Source organism: Zea mays, chromosome 1 (genome assembly GCF_902167145.1).
Source record: "Zea mays cultivar B73 chromosome 1, Zm-B73-REFERENCE-NAM-5.0, whole genome shotgun sequence".
Classification (NCBI taxonomy): domain Eukaryota; kingdom Viridiplantae; phylum Streptophyta; class Magnoliopsida; order Poales; family Poaceae; genus Zea; species Zea mays.
The window spans coordinates 85,043,771-85,050,246 of record NC_050096.1 but is presented as its reverse complement, the minus strand read 5'-3'; positions in this window follow the sequence as shown (position 1 = coordinate 85,050,246).

The window sequence follows — 6,476 nt, the reverse complement described above, 5'->3', positions numbered from 1 at the left end:
GTGAAATCTATGCTCAGGTAAAGAAGAAGGCGTCGAGGCGGATCTCCGGGAGTTCCAGGACTTCGGCGAGTTCGAGGATTAGGCTAGCGACCTCCCCCAGTCAGCTGCCTGTGGTGGGTTTGTTTACGTTGGCTACGTTTCTATTTTGTGTACTTTGATTATATTATGTAAATGACTCTAGTCTTTCATATCATTACTTACTCTTTATTGTTATTCGAAGCATTGTGCTATGATGAGTCATTTATGTAATTGTCGTGTACGTGAATTTCTGATCCTGGCACGTACATGGTTCGCATTCGGTTTACCTTCCAAAACTGGGTGTGACATAAGTGGTATCAAAGCCTTGCTGAATGTAGGACCGCTATCCTAGAGTAGCACTGGCCATTTTAAGGACTTATTGATTATTACTTCACCTCATCCTTGATTCTGCTTCAAAATATTAGTCACCTTGACTAATTCTATGTTGTGTTCTGTAACATCCCAAAATCCCAACCCAGGTTTGAAACCCTAAACCCCCCCCCCTCCTTCATTTTATTCTTCTCCCTTAACCCTACCCCTAGGTCACCCAATCATTTGCATGCACTTAAAATGATTTGAAGCACCTCACATAAACCATATTTATCACCAAGTTCATTTAGAGAATTTTTGATAAGAGAAAAAGAAACAAAAAGACACAAAAGTAGAAAAGAAAAAGGAAAAGAAATAGAATAAGAAAAGAAAAAGGAAATCCCTCTCCCCTCCCTCGGCTGGGCCGAATCCCAGCCCAGCTCGCGCGCGCCCGCAAACCCCCCCCCCCCCTCTCTTCCGGCCCAAGCGGCCCAAACCGCGTGCCACTCCCGCCCCCTGACTTCCGGGCCCCGCCCATCAGCGCCTCACCGCTCTCTCTCTCGCGCGGACCTCTCTCACTGGCAGCCCGACCCCACCCGTCAGCTCCTTCCCCTCGCCCATCCCTCACCGGCGCGATCGCCGCCGAGCGCCCCTCGCCTCGTCGCCTCGCCATTAATGCTCGCCAGCCTCCGCGACAACCCCGCCACTGTGCTTGAGCCGACCTCTCACCCCCTTAGCCTGCCCGAGCCGTCCCAATCGGCGTTAGCGCCATTCCCGTACCCATGGCGAGCTCGCCGATGCTCGTCGTCTCCCCCATCCTCCTCCCTCCCCCGAGCGCCTATAAAAGGGCCCGCTCGAGCCCCGTCTTCGCCACACAACTCCAGCCATCCCCACTGCCCTCCTTCCCGAGCTGTTCAAGCAAGCGCCGCCGTGCTCCCTGCCTTGCTCCGGTGAGCTCCCTTCCCCCTCTCTAGCGCCTCTCTGTTCAATTAAGCTATGGCCGAAGCTCCGCCACACGCTCGCGATCACTAGACACCACTTTGCCTCCCCTGTCGTGGCCGGAAACCTCACCGACGGCTTCGCCGCCGCGGGCACCCGCCACCGCGCCATGGACCGACCGCCATAGGCCCCCGCAGGCCAAATTCGCCCCACCATCGTGACCCACTCCAACCGCCCGTGCTTCGCCACCCCTTCCCCGCCAGAGAACCAGACCGACGGCGGAGAACCGCCGCGGAGTTCGCCGCCGACCGGCCCCGGTCGAGCCCCTTCCCCCTCCGTTGCCGAGTGACGCCGTCAGCCCCCCCTCTCTCCCTGGCTGGTGGGCCCGCGCTACGGCGCCGTCCCCGCCGCCGTTCCCTCGCAGCTGGGCCGACTGGGCCGCAAGCGCGCCCGCACCCGCGCGCCATGTGGGCCAAAATCCCCCCCCCCCGGCCCAGTTGGATGGAGAATCCCTTTTCTTTTTCTTTTCCTATTTTCTTTTCTCATTTTCACATATATATTTAGATACTAATATTTTATGCACCAAAAATTGTCTAAATAAATTATTAGGGCACAAAAATAATAAAGTATAACAATTTGCACACCCCACAAAGGTCACTTTGTTTGATGTATTGTTATTGTCTATGTTTAATTAGCGGAAGAGGGATCCGATCCTCCGGAACTCTTAGCTCCGGAAGAAGGGCAAGAACCCGACCCCTCCGAGATTAACCTCTTGTGCCAGGAAAGCTTCGACGAAGGCAAGTCCATCTTTCCCTTGATGCATTATTTACCTATCTCTCTCTACCACTGCCTAAGCCTGGATTATGGGATGGGAGTCGAATTGCATGGTAAGCATGAGAGAGCCCGCATTAACTATTACTTCGATTAAAAGATATGGGACAAGTGAAAAGGGGTATAAGTGAAATGTTTTCCAAAAGAGTGCGATGAAGGGTACTCACCCTCATCACCTGGTGCAGTAGGATGATCAGGGACTCCCTAGTTTAGGGGAGGTGAAAGTCGCCTAGAGGGGGGGTGAATAGGGCGAAACTGAAATTTACAAATATAAACACAACTACAAGCCGGGTTAGCGTTAGAAATATAAACGAGTCCGTGAGAGAGGGCTCAAAACAAATCGCAAGCGAATAGACAAGTGAGACACGCGGATTTGTTTTACCGAGGTTCGGTTCTCGCAAACCTACTCCCCGTTGAGGAGGCCACAAAGGCCGGGTCTCTTTCAACCCTTCCCTCTCTCAAACGGTCCCTCAGACCGAGTGAGCTTTTCTTCTTCTCAATCAAACGGGAACAAAACTTCCCCGCAAGGGCCACCACACAATTGGTGCCTCTTGCCTTGGTTACAATTGAGTTTTGATCACAAGAACAAGTGAGAAAGAAAGAAAGCGATCCAAGCGCAAGAGCTCAAAAGAACACGGCAAATCTCTCTCGCTAGTCACTAAAGGCTTGAGTGGAATTGGAGAGGATTTGATCTCTTTTTGTGTGTCTAGAATTGAATGCTAAAGCTCTTGTAGTAGTTGGGAAGTGGAAAACTTGGATGCAATGAATGGTGGGGTGGTTGGGGTATTTATAGCCCCAACCACCAAAAGTGGCCGTTGGGAGGCTGTCTGTTCGATGGCACACCGGACAGTCCGGTGCACACCGGACAGTCCGGTGCCCCCTGCCACGTCATCACTGCCGTTGGATTGTAGCCGTTGGAGCTTCTGACTTGCGGGCCCGCCTGGGTGTCCGGTGCACACCGGACAGGTACTGTTTGCTGTCCGGTGTGCCAGCATGGGCGCGCCTGACTTCTGCGCGTGCTGCGCGCGCATTTAATGCGCCGCAGGTAGCCGTTGGCGCCGACTAGCCGTTGCTCCGGAGTTGCACCGGACAGTCCTGTGCACACCGGACAGTCCGGTGAATTATAGCGGGCTAGCCGTTGGAGTTTCCCGAAGCTGGCGAGTTCCTGAGGCCGCTCCTCTTTGGCGCACCGGACACTGTCCGGTGTACACCGGACAGTCCGGTGAATTATAGCGCGAGTGCCTCTGGAAATTCCCGAAGGTGGCGAGTTCGAGTTGGAGTCCTCTGGTGCACCGGACACTGTCCGGTGGTGCACCGGACACTGTCCGGTGCTCCCAGACCAGAGGGCTTTCAGTTCCCACTTTGCTCCTTTGTTTAATCCAAAACTTGGTCTTTTTATTGGCTGAGTGTGAACCTTTTACACCTGTATAATCTATATACTTAGGCAAACTAGTTAGTCCAATTGTTTGTGTTGGGCAATTCAACCACCAAAATTAATTAGGGACTAGGTGTAAGCCTAATTCCCTTTCAATCTCCCCCTTTTTGGTGATTGATGCCAACACAAACCAAAGCAAATATAGAAGTGCATAATTGAACTAGTTTGCATAATGTAAGTGTAAAGGTTGCTTAGATTTTGAGCCAATAAATACTTACAAGATATACATGGATTGTTTCTTTCTTATATAACATTTCGGACCACGTTTGCACCACAAGTTTTGTTTTTGCAAATTCTTTTGTAAATCCTTTTCAAAGTTCTTTTGCAAATAGTCAAAGGTAGTGAATAAGAATTTTGCAAAGCATTTTCAAGATTTGAAATTTTCTCCCCCTGTTTTAAATGCTTTTCCTTTGACTAAACAAAACTCCCCCTAAAAGAGATTCTCCTCTTAGTGTTCAAGAGGGTTTTGATATATCATTTTGAAATACTACTTTCTCTCCCTTTTGAACACAATAGGATACCAATTGAAAATATTCAACACGTATTCAACACTTAAGTCTTTGAAATTGGTGGTGGTGCGGTCCTTTTGCTTTGGGCTCATTTCTCCCCCTTTTTGGCATGAATCGCCAAAAACGGAATCAATAGAGCCCTCGAAGTGCCATCTTCCCCTTTGGTCATAAATAAATGAGTTAAGATTATACCAAAGACGAAGTCCGGTCCTTTTCTTTGATGCTCAGCTTTTCTCCCCCAAGAATGGAGAGTTGCTTGGAGCGACGGCGAAGGATGAGTTACGTAGTGGAAGCCTTTGTCTTCGCCGAAGACTCCAATTTCCTTTCAATACACCTATGACTTGGTTTAAAATAGACTTGAAAACACATTAGTCATAGCATATGAAAGAGATATGATCAAAGGTATACAAATGAGCTATGAGTGCAAGTTAACAAAAGAAATTCCTAGAATCAAGAATATTTAGCTCATGCCTAAGTTTGTTAAAAGATTGTTCATCAAGAGGCTTGGTAAAGATATCGGCTAATTGATCTTTAGTATTAATGTAAGAAATCTCGATATCTCCCTTTTGTTGGTGATCCCTAAGAAAATGATACCGAATGGCTATGTGCTTAGTGCGGCTATGCTCGACGGGATTGTCGGCCATTTTGATTGCACTCTCATTATCACATAGCAAAGGGACTTTGGTTAATTTGTAACCGTAGTCCCGCAGGGTTTGCCTCATCCAAAGCAATTGCGCGCAACAATGGCCTACGGCAATATACTCGGCTTCGGCGGTGGAAAGAGCGACCGAATTTTGCTTCTTTGAAGCCCAAGACACCAAGGATCTTCCCAAGAACTGGCAAGTCCCCGATGTGCTCTTCCTATTGATTTTGCACCCCGCCCAATCGACATCGGAATAACCAATTAAATCAAATGTGGATCCCCTAGGATACCAAAGCCCAAACTTAGGAGTATAAGCCAAATATCTCAAGATTCGTTTCACGGCCGTAAGGTGAGCTTCCTTAGGGTCGGCTTGGAATCTTGCACACATGCATACGGAAAGCATAATATCCGGTCGAGATGCACAAAGATAAAGTAATGAACCTATCATCGACCGGTATACCTTTTGATCCACGGACTTACCTCCCGTGTCGAGGTCGAGATGCCCATTAGTTCCCATGGGTGTCTTGATGGGTTTGGCATCCTTCATTCCAAACTTGGTTAGAATGTCTTGAGTGTACTTCGTTTGGCTAATGAAGGTGCCCTCTTGGAGTTGCTTTACTTGAAATCCTAAGAAATACTTCAACTCCCCCATCATAGACATCTCGAATTTCTGTGTCATGATCCTACTAAACTCTTCACATGTAGACTCGTTAGTAGACCCAAATATAATATCATCAACATAAATTTGGCATACAAACAAGTCATTTTCAAGAGTTTTAGTAAAGAGTGTAGGATCGGCCTTTCCGACTTTGAATCCATTTGCAATAAGAAAATCTCTAAGGCATTCATACCATGCTCTTGGGGCTTGCTTGAGCCCATAAAGCGCCTTAGAGAGCTTATAGACATAGTTAGGATACTCACTGTCTTCAAAGCCGGGAGGTTGCTCAACATAGACCTCTTCCTTGATTGGTCCATTGAGGAAAGCACTTTTCACGTCCATTTGATAAAGCTTAAAGCCATGGTAAGTAGCATAGGCTAATAATATGCGAATTGACTCAAGCCTAGCTACGGGTGCATAGGTTTCACCGAAATCCAAACCTTCGACTTGGGAGTATCCCTTGGCCACAAGTCGGGCTTTGTTCCTTGTCACCACACCATGCTCATCTTGCTTGTTGCGGAAGACCCATTTGGTTCCTACAACATTTTGGTTAGGACGTGGAACTAAATGCCATACCTCATTTCTAGTGAAGTTGTTGAGCTCCTCTTGCATCGCCACCACCCAATCCGAATCTTGTAGTGCTTCCTCTACCTTGTGTGGCTCAATAGAGGAAACAAACGAGTAATGCTCACAAAAATGTGCAACACGAGATCTAGTAGTTACCCCCTTATGAATGTCGCCGAGGATGGTGTCGACGGGGTGATCTCGTTGGATTGCTTGGTGGACTCTTGGGTGTGGCGGCCTTGGTTCTTGCTCATCCTCCTTTTCTTGATCATTTGCATCTCCCCCTTGATCATTGCCATCATCTTGAGGTGACTCATTTGATTGATCTTCTTCTTCATCAACTTGAGGCTCTTCCTCATTTTGAGTCGGTGGAGATGCTTGCATTGAGGAGGATGGTTGATCTTGTGCATTTGGAGGCTCTTCGGATTCCTTAGGACACACATCCCCAATGGACATGTTCCTTAGCGTGAAGCATGGAGCCTCTTCTTCACCTATCTCATCAAGATCAACTTGCTCTACTTGAGAGCCGTTAGTCTCATCAAACACAACGTCACAAGAAACTTCAACTAG